Source organism: Thermobia domestica, chromosome 18 (assembly GCF_964235325.1).
Source record: "Thermobia domestica chromosome 18, izTheDome1.hap1.1, whole genome shotgun sequence".
In the NCBI taxonomy this organism is placed as follows: domain Eukaryota; kingdom Metazoa; phylum Arthropoda; class Insecta; order Zygentoma; family Lepismatidae; genus Thermobia; species Thermobia domestica.
Genome location: NC_137471.1, coordinates 138,927,836 through 138,944,257, shown reverse-complemented (window position 1 = coordinate 138,944,257; position 16,422 = coordinate 138,927,836). Strand labels below are relative to the sequence as shown.

General features: G+C 37.1%; 1 protein-coding gene across 2 annotated transcripts in view; it reads left to right on the top strand.

Annotated features, from left to right (window-relative positions):
• Positions 1 to 3,419: 3,419 nt before the first annotated feature.
• Positions 3,420 to 16,422, top strand: part of Snrk (SNF related kinase) — a 58,072-nt gene continuing 45,069 nt past the window's right edge. Inside the window, exon 1 of one of the 2 annotated variants that reach the window (XM_081744997.1) lies at positions 3,420 to 3,610. The gene's annotated coding sequence lies outside the window, so the exon portion shown is untranslated. Of the gene's footprint in view, positions 3,611 to 3,924; positions 3,948 to 16,422 lie in introns of those variants that run through there. The other variant, XM_081744998.1, reaches the window with a different exon arrangement.

Here is a 16,422-nt window from a genome sequence, read left to right as displayed (position 1 = left end):
GTAGGGGTGATACCGATACATGTACAAGTAATCCAAAATGACCGATATTAGTGTCAAATCCATAATTCCCGCTGTCGCTGAGATCAATGGTTAAACTTCTTTTAGCAATGACTTGCAAATTCAGCTACAATTGAATGCGGACCGAATTTCAGCGGAAGGAAGGGGGAGGAATACTGAGACATGTAGAAGTAATCCAAAATGACCGAAATCCATGGGTTTCGCGGTCGCCGAAATGAATGGTAATACTTCCACAGGCGTTGACTTCCAAATACTGCCTCCATGCGAAGAATGGGTATACGAGGCCTGTCTAAAAAGTATCCGACCTTAATTTTTTCCACGCAAAGTAGTGATTCTCAGGCGGCGCCACCGTGCACGGTGGAAGGAGGAACCTTAATGCGCATGCTTGAATTTTTTCACCGCTTTCGCGTGTGCCAGTCGTGAGCTGGTGGTCGCGAAGTGAGGTGCTGTTGGTAGTGTTCGTCGGATTTAGTGTTTCTCGCAAGATGACTGAACGAATTGAGCAAAGATATTGCATCAAATTCTGTCAAAGGCTGGGTGATTCTCAAAGCCAAACAAATCGTAAGATTCAGCAGGTGTTTGGAGAAGATGCGATGGGTGTAACACAAATTAAACAATGGTTCAACCGATTCAAAGATGGCCGCACATCAGTCGAGAGTGAGCAGCGTAGCGGCAGGCCCCAAACTGCTCGGAATGCAGCTGTTGTTGAGCGGGTGCGAAATTTGGTGATGGCAGATCGCCGTTTGACAGTGCGGGAGATTGCAGAAGATGTTGGAGTGAGTAAAGATTCTGCACATACAATTTTGCGTGACGATTTGAACATGAAACGAGTGGCTGCTAAATTTGTACCCAAGTTGTCGTCTCAGGAACAAAAAGACACCCGTTTTGACGTTGCACAGGACCTTCTGGACACTACCAACACTGATCCTGGGTATCTGAATTCCGTGATAACTGGAGATGAGTCATGGGTGTACGGGTACGACCCAGAAACAAAACAACAATTGTCTCAATGGAAGCATCCCGATTCTCCAAGGCCGAAGAAAGCGCGGCAGGTGCGAAGCAAAATCAAGGTGTTGCTGACTGTTTTCTTCGATGCCCGTGGAATTGTGCATCACGAGTACGCACCGGAAGGACAAACAGTGACAAAGGAGTACTATCAAGATGTTCTCAGGCGACTCCGTGACGCAGTCCGGCGCAAAAGACCAGACATGTGGACAGCGAAGAACTGGCACGTCCATCATGACAACGCCCCAGCACATTCATCCCAATTGATCCACACGTTCTTAGCCAAACATGGAATTACAACCGTTCGCCAACCTCTCTACTCTCCAGACCTGGCTCCTTGTGACTTCTGGTAGTTTCCAAAATTGAAGACGCCTCTGAAGGGATCCCGTTTTGAGAGTAGAGAAGACATAATGCGGAACACGACGACGGAGCTGAACAACATTCCAAAAGAAGACTTCCAACGGTGTTTCCAGCAGTGGAAGGATCGGTGGGCTAAGTGTGTGGAAGCACAAGGGGCCTACTTTGAAGGGGATTAGGGTCCCAAATCTGTCAGGTATTCGCAACTATTTTTCTGGCCAAAGGTCTGATACTTTTTAGACAGTCCTCGTATTCAGCTAGTATCTAATAAATTCAACCGGAAACCACATATAGGACATTTAAGAAGTAAGTTAACGTAACTATTTATGCAATTAGATGTGTAAGTGATCAGATTACTGTAAAACAGTTAATTTTGTATATTATTGAAATTTCATTCTATAATAAAATATGTCTTGACGTTTTAGTGAAGTACACTTAAAAGTCTTGTCATCTTTATTGCAGGCTACAGAAGAAAATGGTGAGGATACTAGCAGGGGTAGAATGGAACTCTCCTTGCAGACAAGTTTTTAAGAAACTTGAAATAATGATTCTGTCCTCAATATATTTGTTCGAAACATTTACATAGATATATGAAAAATCCAACGTCGTTTTGCTACCTTATTATTGCTATTTTATTTCTTTCTTGTAATTACTCTATTATAACATAGGATATTGTTATACTAACTTTCCCCTCGGTCAACTTTGAAAAGAAATTAGAGGACGATTTCTAATCGATCAAAGGAGGACAAAAGCGACAAATAGTCTTCAATTTTGGTTGAAATAATTGAACATAATTCAAAGAACGGTTTCGACGTAGTCTCTTCAACTTGAACTCTAGAGAGTCGATAAGTATGCAACCAAAGAAAGCAAATGAATACAGGACTTAAGTGGTATACCGATTATCAAAAACTAAACGGCAAATGTGAGTCTATGCAAAATTTTGCAGACTGCTCTGTAAGTACTCCAAGTTACAATAACGTTAAAAAGGTATTTCCTGCGCTTTTGGTTCCTTAGACAAATATGCTTCTGAACACTATCAATGGTAATTAGATTCTCATAATCCCTATGGATTACGTAGCAAATGCTCTCGTGCTATCATACCTACTCAAATATTGCAATAGAGAGGTTTTAACGCATTAAGTGGCTCATTCCATAATGGTTTCGTGAACTACATGCGAAATATGCGTTTTAATTTGTGATAATCATAATTTGTTCTGGACTTTCGACATTAGTAAAACTTTTACTTGAAAATATACGTCTTTCTAAAGGTTACTTCAATGTGAAAGCCAGTTATTGGGTATTGCGCCGAGTATAGGCAGCGAAGAATTGTTTTAGGGGATTCATTCGGTAACTGTTTGCATTATAGTTTGCAATAGTCGGCATAGCATTTATAATTGGTTATTAACTTTTTGGCAATTGTCTTACGATTCGCAAATTTTGCAAATACCTAAGAGGTCATTTCGTAACAGTCCTCATTAACATTAGCGGACCAGGACGTGTTGCAAAAATTGGGACAGGCAAATTTATGTTGAATACTTTATCGGAACTGAAATGGAATATTTTTCTTTGTGTGACGCAAACCCGTGTACGGAATGAGACTGGAGCTTTTTTCTTAAATCAAGACTAGTAACTTTGAAAGTATGCCCCAGTATAAGATATTAAGTAAAAATAATAAATAGAAATGAGTTTCTGTTTCGAACACTGTTCTCGTTGAACAAAGTTATGGTGTTGTCATTAAAAGTTATATGTTGATGAATGAGTCATACACTTTGCGTTTATTCGATATGTGTTTTCTTCAAATTCGAGGGGTGACAAGCAGGGTAAAGTGTGCAAAACGCAATTATAACAAATATGACAATTATCGCAATCTCAACACAAAATTTTCGTTGCATCAACGCAAACCATCTCGGAATGATGCTCTCTTCGTTGAACCTAAGCGCAAGTTTTATTTCGTGACAATTTTCCATTTGTTTATACGGAGTTTTTCCTGTTTGTACACCGTAAATTCTCTTTAATGGTACATTTGATTTACCGTCCTTCATTGACAAATGCGCAGTAGCGAGGCGCAGTGGAGTATATCAGAAAAATAGTACAATCAAGTGAAATTGGAAGAAAATAAAATGCAGTAGTGAACAAGAAATTTGTTTGTACGTGTAGTTGTTCATCAAAAAATGATATATAGTGATACTACAGGAAGGGTGATGAGCACCCAGTGAATCTGCTTTAGAAGGTAAGGGAATCAAGTTATAATGCCCAATAGGATATGAAGAAATGGCTGTGACCAACTCCTTCGTCTGGGTCTCATTAGTAAAATATCGTTTAACATTATATGTTAAACCAATCACTTGAGATGTGTTACTGGTTTACATTTTTCAGGCTATTAATTTGCATAATGTTCAATATAATGAAGAGAAACTCGGATGTAATTGTCTAGCAATGCTAGAAGATATTCTGCTAGAGACTTTTAGTAAATTGTGTGTTTTATTTACCAACATGTTTACATGAAGGGTTAGCTACGGCATATGCCTCTTACGTAAAGACTTTTTACTCTTACGAAAACTATTAGTGTACGTTGATCCAAACTGGATTTTACATCCTGTAATTAGTATAGCAAGTAATTTGTACGTTATGATAATTGTAGGTTGTGGTTTACAATCATGTTCGCATTAAAATGGTAGTTCTACCACGAGTAAAATGTCATATATCATGTAAGTTATGTTCTATATCTAATTGATTTACATAAGCGAATGCCTCCATGTAGTGATAAGGGAGAAATAAGAAATTTAAAAATAATTACCATACAACTCCCCATAAGAAAAGTACTATATAGGCCTACACACTCAGTCCTTCACTGGGTTTACATAACTTTGTTATGTGCAATTTCGTGGCAGAATGTCTAAAGTACGTAGTGCGGAGTTCGATTCTTGGTGAGATTTGCCATGGATACAAACGTGGTTACTATTTCGAGACCCGGAATAGTTCTCTCGTCTGATACCAGCTCGGTGCTGGAAGGGACTTTAAACTCCAAATCATTGAAATGGTGTGTTTTTTCACATTGGATTATCAATTCCACTCTGATAAAATCCATATTCAGCTGTACTTACTTCTTAAGTAGTAGAATATATGTCTTAGTTCCTTAGTTGGTATCCCGTTAAAATAAATGATGTTTCAAATGGTTATCTGAATAGTGAAAATAATGTTTCTGAAAGAAAATTGGCCAAATTTAAAGTAGAGAAGGGTAGGAAGCTGTAAAATAAAAACTAACTATTTCCCAGTAGCTCAATGCAGAAAGTTGTAGCACAGCTATGATGTAAGCCTTTCTACTTCCTTTTTCGTCGATATTCTTCCGAAAGTCAGTTAGGATTTCACTATTTCAATAGTCTTAATAACCAGTTTCAACTCATGCACGTTACGAATAAAACGACAAAATCAAATCGAGATTCACAAAATTATAACATCGACCTCCGACAAACAGTAAGAGGAAAAAATGTTAACAGTATCCCGTGACCGAATAGCTAATTCACACAGTCACTACACAGACAAGATAGACACATTGGATAACAGCAGTACGTCACGGAAAGTTTCTAGAACATAGAAGTAATGAAGTATATTTTACGTACATTGTTTTGGTTCCTTATTCGTTTGTCTTCTTTTCTTCCAGTTTTTGGATTTTTTATTGTTGAAAATATTATTACCGAAACTAAAAACACTGTATTTCAGTCTTTGAACAGTCCACTACTATGTATGTTTACTTCCACACTAGTAAATGTACTAGTTAGTCATATGTAGGTCTGTTGGTTTATACATGAAGTAATAATAATGTTTTAATTAATTATAATTTTGGATGGCATTTAGTGTCTCCCTCAACTCTTTAATTTGCCTATTTTATGTTGAGAACAGAACCCAACCAACCCCTGCGGGGCTTTTAACCCGTTCCTACTACAACAACTACTACGTAGATTGAGAGAGATACTACATATGAGACATAATTTTAGATAAATTAAGTTTGTTTTTTGTTATTTCTTTGATTGGCCTTGAAAAGTAGTTGTTGTAAACAATTACCCTATCCTAGGTCCAGCATTTTTTCTTTAAAAAAAAGTTACAATTTCGGGAATTTCTCTTCAGATTAAATTAGTTAAGTTGAGGTTAGTTTATGTTAGATTATATTAGTGTAGGGTTTGTAGTATAAAAATATTTCCCACCTGTAAGTAGTATTATTAATACTATAATGGTCAAAAACCATTCATTTCTCTCTATCTCACCAGTCTTCTTCGAACTGAATTGGAAAATCAATATACTACATAAATAAAAAATAAAATACGGGATTATGTCTAATTAATCCTCCTTTACTGGCTTCTATCAAAAACATGCTAGGGGTATGATTACAAATATTGAAAAACGGAAAAGTTTCTCTATGAAACGCAGCAAGAGTTCTCGTTCAGAACTCTTAAAACTTTACTCGTGAAGGATCGAACTCAGAATCTATCACTCCCTAACTAGACACTATTATATGCTAAAGTATGCTCTAATTTTTTTGAGGGCCATGTGGCATAAGTTTCTCTGCCCTCGCTAGCGGCACAGCTTCACTTAGCGTTCACTTTAAAAGCAATTCCTTGACTCGAAGAAAATGCTTGGCCTATCTACACAGGACTCTCAAGAGAACCTGTGAAAAGGGATACCTTACTAAAAAAATTACTACAAGTTGATAGTTCATGGAAAAAACAAGCCTCTTTCATGAGATTATAAACTGGCCCGTAAAGTGGACCTTTCCCTAACCAAAGTCTTTCTCTGCGAGACAATAAACTGGCCACCAACAATTAGGCCTTGCCCTAATAAAGGTCTCGCTCTAAAAGAGACCAGAAACTTATCTCTTTTTCAAGAGATAATCACTGACACAAGATTAGGATCAGGAAAGAAAAAAAAAACTCGAGAAACAAAGTTCTCGATCCAGAGGGGCCTTGAACCCAAAACCATTGGAGTTCGAAATTAGAATTCCTTAATAGGCCTACCCAAGAGATTAAAACATATCCCAAAATATAAAACCTATTTAATGCATTATCCCCACGTCCCCGGCGGGGTTAAAATTCAAGACCTAATAAACAAAAAAGAATTCTCCCCAGAAAACGATCCTTAGGTATCTACCAAAACTCCCTATTTCCTATCCTCGGTCATTCCGTGTATTTTGGTACTCATTTGTGTATGTCGGCTTTAGCGGTCACGAAGTTACCTGAAGTACAATTGCATCCGAAGACGATGTTTATTTCATTGAAAAGTGCCGTTCCTTCTTTTTTGTAGGAAATAGTTGACATTAATACTTTCCATGTACGGTTTCACGGGTCACGGTAGCCCAATGGTAGAGCGCCCATCTCTAGTGCATGGAGTCCATGGTTCGATCTTAGCCTGTGGCATTTCGACCTTATGTTGGACATACATCCTGCGGGGTTTTCGCAGCGTTCTCCCTTCGTTTCTCTGCATGATCGTGAGACATTAAGCTAATAAGATGTACTTTCTGTGTTCTTTTTATTTATTTACCGTTGTCGTTCTGCATATTTACCGGTGTCGTTACCTAATTAAATACGGATATATTGCAGTCTACAGTTTTTGAGCCTCCTATGAACCATGGATGATCGCACAGTGGGTGGAGCTCCACCCACATTAACTCCAGGTTTCATTTTTCCTGCAACTAATTTAGTTTGTTTTCTGTATGTGGCTCATGTTACTTTCTGGTGAAAAGTCTATTCCTATGAACATAAATTTTTAAGATTTTAGTGAAAAATTTAAAATGAAATGAAATCTTTAAGTTTTACGTCTCACATTTATGCCGGTTAGGCTAAAGGAGACGATGATGATGAGAAATGAGTGAAATGATGGAATGAAGAAAGTGGGAGGAAACGGGAGAACCCCGAGAAAACCCACGAGTAGGGTGTTTTTCAACGACAAAGTCCACGGCTCGAGCTGGGATCGAACCAGGGACCCCAAGCACTAAAGGTGAACTCTCTACCACTGAGTCACCGCGCCGCGCGAAAAATTTATGGCTATGGTTCCATTCGACAGGAGGTTGTAGTCATAAGATCTCTTGTACTTGTATTTAAGTAATTTATATTGTGACACATGTATATACTCTTACACACTTGGGATTTTCTCCAATATTTTCTGGAATACATCCATAGTTTACAAGTACGTGTGCAGTTTCTCCATATATGCAATTTCTTTAAATATATGCTTTTTTTGTACTTAGATCAATCAACGAAGGAAAAAGTAATAGTAAAGATAAATCGTGTATAGATTGGAAGTTTGGTACGTGTGGCGGGGAGGGGTGTGTCCTAAACGAGATACAAAAAGTTCCCGTGGATGCGGGCTCGGCACATGATGGAGGGGATTTAAAGATAGTTCTTTCAAGTTGTTAAATATATCAAGAACTGTGGAGTTTAGGAGGAAACATTTCAACTGCAAAATTAAACTACATTAAATTTCGTATGAAAATAGCCCTATACATTTTTCATAGAAAAATAAATTTAGACGATAGAGAAGGTGGAAAGTACATATTTCAGAAAAACTTTTAATGGTGAAATCAACTGAAAATATTCAAGTAACGTTCAGAATTAAAAAAAATAATAATAACAACCATGAAAAAGTATACAAAGGTAATACACAACTTCGTGTACAAGCACACTATTGCAAGGGCTTGGGTGCGGTTCGTTTGCGCGTAGCATTGCACATTTTGTTTTAGCTTCCCTAACGTTCCGATCATGTGCAAGGATAGTTTTAAAATCAAATTGGGATGAACGCAAGCATGAGGCTAAAACACACTGTTGAAGGCTGCTTTCAAGTGTTTTTGAATGATTCATGTTGTAAATTGTTTTTTCTATTGCAAGAAAGGATGAAATTTTTTGAGAGAAGAAAAGGATTGTTCTTCATGCTTCTTGCATGAAGAACAATCCTTTTCTTCTCTCAAAAAATTTCATCCTTTCTTGCAATAGTTGCCCTTATTAATCCGTCTATCCCTTTCCACCTACTGTACATCACATATGTTTCCTCCAGCATCATTATCGGAGGCGCAGTGGCTCAGTGGTTGAGCGTTCACCTCAGGTTGATGGGGTCCTTGGTTCGATCCCAGCTTGCGCCAAGTGGACTTCGTGCTGGGCAAACATCGTGTGTGTGAGTTTCCTCCCACTTTCTTCATTCCACCATTCTCATTTCTCATCACCGTCTCCTTTAGCCTAGTTGGTATAGTCTTGGGACGTAAAACTTGATTTCGTTTAATTTTTTCAACGTCATTGTCATATATAAACAATGCCCAGTTATTCTCGTACATTGTGTACCTGCTAATGTCGGTATAACGCACAAACACTAGACACACATGCTTCAAGCGTTAGAAATAAATAAAATATGGAATGTGAATAGTACAAAAGCGATCTGCACCTAAGACTCCGCCCGTACTCGCACGATAGTGTGTTCTTGTACGAAGTTGTGCATTGTCCTTGTATAGTGTTTAAAGTGTGAGATTTTTTAAAGTTACCTGGACAGTTTTAGTTGATTTGTCATTAAAAGATTTTTTTATTATTGTTGATGTTTTCTGTAGTAGCATTTTAAAATAGAGATCAGAACAAATTTACAAAAATAGGTTCTGTATTACATTCGAAAGATTCATGATGGTATGTAGGAATTGCGTAACAGGACTTTCAAATAATTGAGTGGATTAAGTTGAAAAGCACACAGTCATATAAGTTTGTAATTACAACAGTGACTTTGTGTAAGTACGTTTGTGGTTAACACAGTTCAGTAAAAGTAGTTTTAAATTACATATATGTAGTTACAAGAAAAGTTCTATTCTGATTTTCACGAAGCTTTGCACCCTTTGTAAACAATGCAGACTGCAGTGCAGAAATGTTGCCAACTAATTAAACAAAAAATGTTATATGTACTTGGGGAGTTCAGAAATGATTGGCACTACAATTAATTTGTTTTTACAGAAACCATTTATTGAACAAACGATTACAGTTTATTTTAGAGGTATTCCCCGGCAATGTCTGTGCACCTTTGCCACCGTTCTGGATGCTTCCTTATTTGTGTAGCAAACCATTCTTTGGGGGTATCTCTGCCACTGGCGGACAAATGCGTGGAGCTCATCATTTGTGTTGAACGTTTTACCTCTCATACCCTCTTTCATTATGTCGAATAAAGCATAGTCGCTTGGAGCCAGATCCAGCGAATATGGAGGATGCGGCAGTACACACCGTAGTTCATGCACTGTGGCAAATTGTTTGGCGAATGACATGTGGCCGTGCATTGTCGTTTTGGAGAAGAACTCCACGGCCCCATTTTCCTTGTCGCGTTGTTGGATGCGTCGGCGGAGTCTATGCAGTTAACTGCAGTAGCTTTCACTGTCGATGGACGTGTTGGAAGGGAGCCATTCCACCAGCAGTATCCCTTCCTGATCCCAGAAAACGGTCGCCATTTGTTTCCGCACGAATAGTCCCATCCGTGCCTACTTGAGACGAGGGCTTCCAGTATGCCTCCATTCCATGGATTGGCGTTTCTTTTCTGGAGTCTCGTAGAGGAACCAAGTTTCGTCGACGGTCACCAGACGCTCAAAGAACGCGGTCGGATTTTCACTCTACTGTTGCATCAACTGCTGGCAAATCTCCACACGCTTTTGTTTCTGTACAACGGTGAGGCCATGAGGCACCCATTGTGCACACACCTTGTGCAGCTTCAAATCCTCATGAATGATAGTGTAGAGGGAACTCCGTGATAGACCTGTTTCTTTCTCTAGTTCATCAAACGTGGTTCTCCTGTGCTCCATTATCAAATCATTCACTCGCGCGGCATTGCTTGGTCTGCGTGAAGTTGCAGGACGCCCAGTGCTTTTGTTTTTGCAGCACTGTCTTTGCCTTCTTTGAATTCAGATATCCAGCGAAACACGGATCTGCAACTTGGTGCTGTGCCCTCACATACGGCTAATAATCTGTTGTGGATGTCTGAAGTATTCACTCCTTCCCTCCAGAGAAACCGCACTGTCCACCAGCGTCCTGGCAAGTTGGAACAACTGCTGCTACAATGTGCTACCTACGGAAAGAAACAAAACTATTTAGTTGGGTTTGATAGTACTATAGTCGATCTTAATGCATACATCAACAAACATTTCAAACTGCTACTTGGCACCAGTTATAGGGGGGAGTGCCAATCATTATTGAACGAACTAAGTAGTTTTGTGCTAAGAAATGAATAAACAAACTGAAAGGGGGAAACAGTGAGATTAAAAATGAAATGGCATGGGCTTGTGCCGCGGTGGCTCAGTGGTAGTGTTCACCTCTGGCGAATGGGGTCCCTGGTTCGATCCCAGCTCGCGCCAAATGTACCTTGTGGTGGACAAACATCGGGTGCGTGAGTTTCCTCGAGGTTCTTCCTTTTCCTCCCACTTTCTTCATTCCACCATTTCATTCATTTTTCATCATCACCGTCTCCTTTAGCCTAGTCGGCATAAACATGGGATTTAAAACTCAAAAGATTTCATTTTATTTCAAAATTGAGCTTCTTGTGCGTTTTCATTACAGGCGAGCGAGTGTGTGAAACAAGCAATTGTTGATTTTTCATGAACTTGAAAACTACTGAGTTGAGTTATTTATTGAATAGAGAATGTATTATTCTATTTCCTTTGTTATATGTAATAAAATACGTATAAAATACATTTTGACTCCTCGTGACTTATCCTTTTATTTGATATCTAACAGAAAAGTTACGACATAAACAAATATCAGTCATGAGGGTATGAAGACTGTATCGATATCTTATATATCAAATTCCAAGAAACTTTAGATTCTACTAAGGAATAAAGACACATTATCTAACATGCATATAGTACCTCCTCGTAATTTCGCTGCAGCCAGAAAAAAAATAAATAAAACTCAAAAATTATGAACATTCCTACCCAATATTACAAAATTCTTAAGTGTTGAAGATTCCTTTGTACATTTTGTCAGTCCTAGCACCGAATATTCAGTTTTTGCATCTCTTAAATGGTCATTTAATCTGATCGCAGTTTTAAAAAACGAAATGCGAATTATAACTGAAAAAAAATAACTTATATTACTTCGTAATGAATCAGTAAAACAGTTTTTATTCTCTTTGACTTCTTTCTCTCTCTCTTTCTTTCTCTCTCTCTCTCTCTCTTTTTTTTTTTTTTTTTTTTTTTAATTGACTATTCCCTCATCTCGAATGGAAGGTCAAACAATGACCTGAGATACTATAAGAAACTTAATATCTTCAATAAGAACAGCGAGTACACTTGATTTCTCTTTTTCTTAGCTCATTTTCATGAAATGGCATAACTGTTTGACAACGATTGTTTATGAAAAACTGAAAAATAACTATAAGTTAGCAACACTGAAAATAAGATTAATAACAGTGGATTCTTCCATAAGTAGTACACAACACAACAATGGTAATTAATGTATTGTTAAGGCATAGTAAGAACATTTAGGATTCGACTCAAAGTGTGTATCTATATGGGATCGAAATCTTGAACCAAAATCAAAATTGTAAGAGAAAACTGTTACAACAAATGGCAAAATACGCGGAGTGCGCGCCACAATTTAAAGATGTCGCCCAAGGAAGCCAGCAGGTTACCTGCTGTTCCGAGTTATTCTGTTAAACATAAACAAGGCAAACCTGTTAGTGCAGAAGAAAAGCAAATAGTTCATCAAACTATATCAACGTTGTTCAATTCACTTGAAGAAAATTAAGATTTTAAGTAGCTAATTTTCATGTTCTAATGGAATAGTATATACACATTATTTATTTACTTACTTTGTAGTACTGAAGTTACTATTTGTATGTTCGCATGCTATACAATGTAAGAAAGCACATCAAGAAATTGAACTTAAGGAGGAAAGTACCATCTGTTTTGATGGATATACGTAATGATTAAGGTAATAGATGAAAAAGAAGTAATCTCCCATAATGATAAATATGCTTGCTGTTACATATCAGCGCCATCTCTTTATCGTTCAATTGATAATTTGACATAACTCATTGTAGTTTCATCTGCAATTACAATTTGGAGTAAAACAACAATGTTCAGTTCCTCTTAAAGGAGGGGGATTATATAGTGTTGGGTATTTTGCCCCATATCACGGCGATGGTGTGAGAGACGAGTAATCCACAAACATGCACCTGCTGCAGCAGAAATATTGCGGGAAACAAGACGAAACAATTTCCTCTTCACCAATCACCAAATAGTCGTGCGCGCAGTGATACAACATCGAGTTACGCAGTTTGTTTTTAAAGGACTGTGAAAAACGCTTTAGTAATAAGTGTTTTCAGCAATAGAACATTCAAAACAAGATAAATATGTTGTTTACTATGTGCGCAAGGAAAGGTACCTTCTGACCGTTAGGTAGAGCATGTGGAGTATTAGAGGCGCTGTTGCAGCTCTGGCGATAAACTTAAGACGTTTAACAAGTTGTCTTAACTACCAACAACAGCGCGATCAGTGACCTTTGTTGCCTAGAAACAGCGTGAAAGAATACTGCTGTAATTGGGGAACAATCATCTTTCTCGCTTTGTTTACAACATGTGCAGCTATCTGTCAGAGGCCACCTTTCAGTAGCTCGAGAGTAAGAACAAGGAATTACATTAACAAGCATTTAAATCTCTTCGTATTTCAACAGGGCACATGAAGAAAGTGCAAAATAATACTGAGAGATTCCCAGAACTACTAACGAAGGCGACAGAGATTGCTGAAATAATTTTAATACAATTAATGTGCACGTGGACTCAGTAAGTTCTGTTATGTATACATAACAGTAGAAATGGCTCATCATCCCTCAGGCCACACTACTATAGGTAAAACGGGAAATTTGGACAGAATACTCCTTTTGTCAGGAAAACAAGATATATAAGGAAGAATGTTTGTAAGAGAATAACCGGGTTAGAATGGGAGGGAAGGTCAGTCTTTTTCCAAGAATAGTATATCTCACGAATCACTCAAGTTAGAGAGATGAAACTTGGTATATAAACTCTTCATCAACAATAAGATAAAACTTATTTCAGCGTTCTTCAAAATTTTGGTCTTAAAGGAGGAAACGGAAATATTTTTAAAATAGTCAAATTTCCCTTAATTTAATCAAAAAGTTACCAATGTGAGGTAGGTTGGGAATTTTTCACCCCAAAAATACCCAGTACTTTTTGTTTGTGAAATCCACATTAAAAAAATAGTCCTCCGAAAGAAAAAACACTTCCAAAAATATACTTCTAAACGGGGATTGAAGTAATAATGTGATTATAATTACTTTCTTTAATCGTGTCTCTCAGTGCATGCCTAGTTTAAATACGTATCTGAACGTACGCGCAAATCAGAACTTGGTTTAAATACGTATTTATCAAGAGATCTACAGAACTGAATGCCATTGAGAAAAGTTGTTTTTTTGAAAAAAATCTTGCATAACTAATTTTGTTCACACTTGATCAGATTCGCTTTAACTGTGTGTAACTGTAATCTAGAACAAAAAGCAATGCAATTAATTGCTTTGTAGTGCATACTAGCGTATTAGTACAAACAAATAATAAATGGTATCAGTTAATTAAAAATTTAATCTCTTCACTTAAAAAAAGAAAATTACTAAAACTACTCTATTTTCTCAACACTACATAAATACATATATACGAACGAAAAAAGTTACATTAAGATTGGTGTAAACAAAAAGGGACAAGTTTTGCCGATAGATGTCACTACGGTCTTCGTATATCTCTCATGTATTTTTTACCTTTCACGAAGATTTGCAATTTCTCTTACAAATTTCAGCCTAGAGACTTAAAATTTTTAGATGAGAAACTTCATAACCTATCGAAGGCAACAATCCGTGCCAATTTTTTATTTATAATTTTCTTCATTGTTTAAACAGTTCCATTGTTAAAGGTTTGGATATCCATTTCAACAGTGAAGAAAATTATAAATAAAAAATCGGCACGAATTGTTGCCTTCGATAGGTTATGAAGTTCCTTCTCTCAAAATTTGAAGTATGTAGGTTGAAATTTATAAGAGAAATTGTGAATTTTTGTGAAAGGTAAAAAAAATACATGAGAGGGATACGAAGACTGTAGTGCCATCTATCGGCAAAACTTGTCCCTTTACACCAACCTTAAAAATGAAACAAAATATTCTAGTATCATAACTACAAATGCACAAATCAGACTGTTAGACATTACAAACTCTTCACTTAAATAAAAGGTACGAATCATCTCAGCAAACTTCCTCGTATCAATTTCTTAAACTAAATGATTTTACGCTGCAGTTATCATTGAAATACTTCCTTATAAAATACGAACAAAATTGTGTTCTCGGAAATTTCATTCTAAGAAAACCCACCCCTCAAAAATAAAGTACTGTTTGTGGACATTATCATGAGAATTCTGTCGGTTGGACGATTATTGTTTGTTTAAGTAAGAGAGGGGAAAAAAAAGCACTTTAGAGAATCATGATGCGAAGGGAAGAATTTTATTTGTGCTTACAATGTCCGGTTGCTAAAGAGGAGAAAGCATGATCTAGGTTATTTTCCTTTCTTGTATTGAACATGTTACATTGTTTTAATCCCAGCACGTGAATAAAAGTGTCCATGAACCTTGAGCATGCTTTGTAATGCCTTATATGGGTGTAAGCCACTGGATCGACAAATTGAATTCACCATATAAAATTCTGTCGTCATTGAGAATTGCCGCTAAAACAGTCACAACAGGCATCTAGAACGGATAGGGGCGCTTCTCCATGTGATCGATAGAAACCTCTTACAAGCACTTCCTCTACTTCAACTACATTTCGAAAGCTTCGTGTCATTTTCCATCAATTTTTCGAAATGTCCATGTTTTTGACCGATACAGTATAAAACTCTATACGAAATATTTTGAGTCTTTCTCAAGTCTTGATTCAAGGTCCCAAGAAATAGTCTTTTCTTTCTCCTAAAGGCTTCTTTCGCCATTCCTATCCTTGCTTTTATTTCACGTTAATGGAATTGTAGATAACTGTTAATCACTTTCGAAAACTGAGACTAACTCAACTTCTTGGAAAAGTATGATGAATAATTTAAACGCAAACTACTAGATTAAAATCTTTGTTCATCCTGTACGTGATAAATGGAGTAAAATTTTAGATGACTGTAATTTACGTATCGTGTTGGTTGTAAACTTAACATACAGGAAAAGTTCATGATAAAAGGTAACCCTGATCATTTGAATATGCGTCCTATAACATCTATCAGTAATTATTTGGCCGTGTATTTTTGATACACCGTGCATGTGACCTTAGCGTAGCATTTTGCACAGAATGTTCATTGTTGTAGTGTTACCAATAAAGCAAGTAAAAAACGTTGAATTCCATGGTAAAAACTGTTCTGAAGACATTTGAAATTCGAGACCATCGTTGCTCTCGCCTTCGGTGCGAGTGGTCCTGTGTTCGATTCCCGGTGGGGGCAGTCGGTTGGAAATGTATAAAAAAGCTTTTTTAGGCCAGGCAAAATGCCGGGGTGCTACCTAATTTATAGGTCTCAGACCGCTTCCTTCCCTTTCCCCGGATAGTGTGCTCGCCGAGGGACGTCATCCCTCATACTGACAGACTAAATGGACATAAATGTCAAAAGCCCAGAAATCTACATTCTAAATAAATAAATAAATAAATAAATAAAAATCGAGACCATTGTTGCAGGTACTTCTTACTCTGAGTTGAAATGAAGTTATAGCTAAATGAGCTTAAGGATAATTTTGAGTGGTAAAACAAACAAATTATGAAAATCGTATACCATAGTTAAAAGGAACGATAAAACAAAATACATAAATTTAAAATATTCAGGAAATAATGAGAGATCATATTAAAGGATGATGTATAATATTATATGAATACTGGTACCGATAGATTTAAAGAAAGAGGATAAGAAGCCAGATGAAGACATAAAATTAACGGTATGTTAAAAAAGGATAAGCTGACAAACTTATCATAACGGTAAACACATATTATGAAGTATGTTATTGATTAGCATACTCTAGTACAGC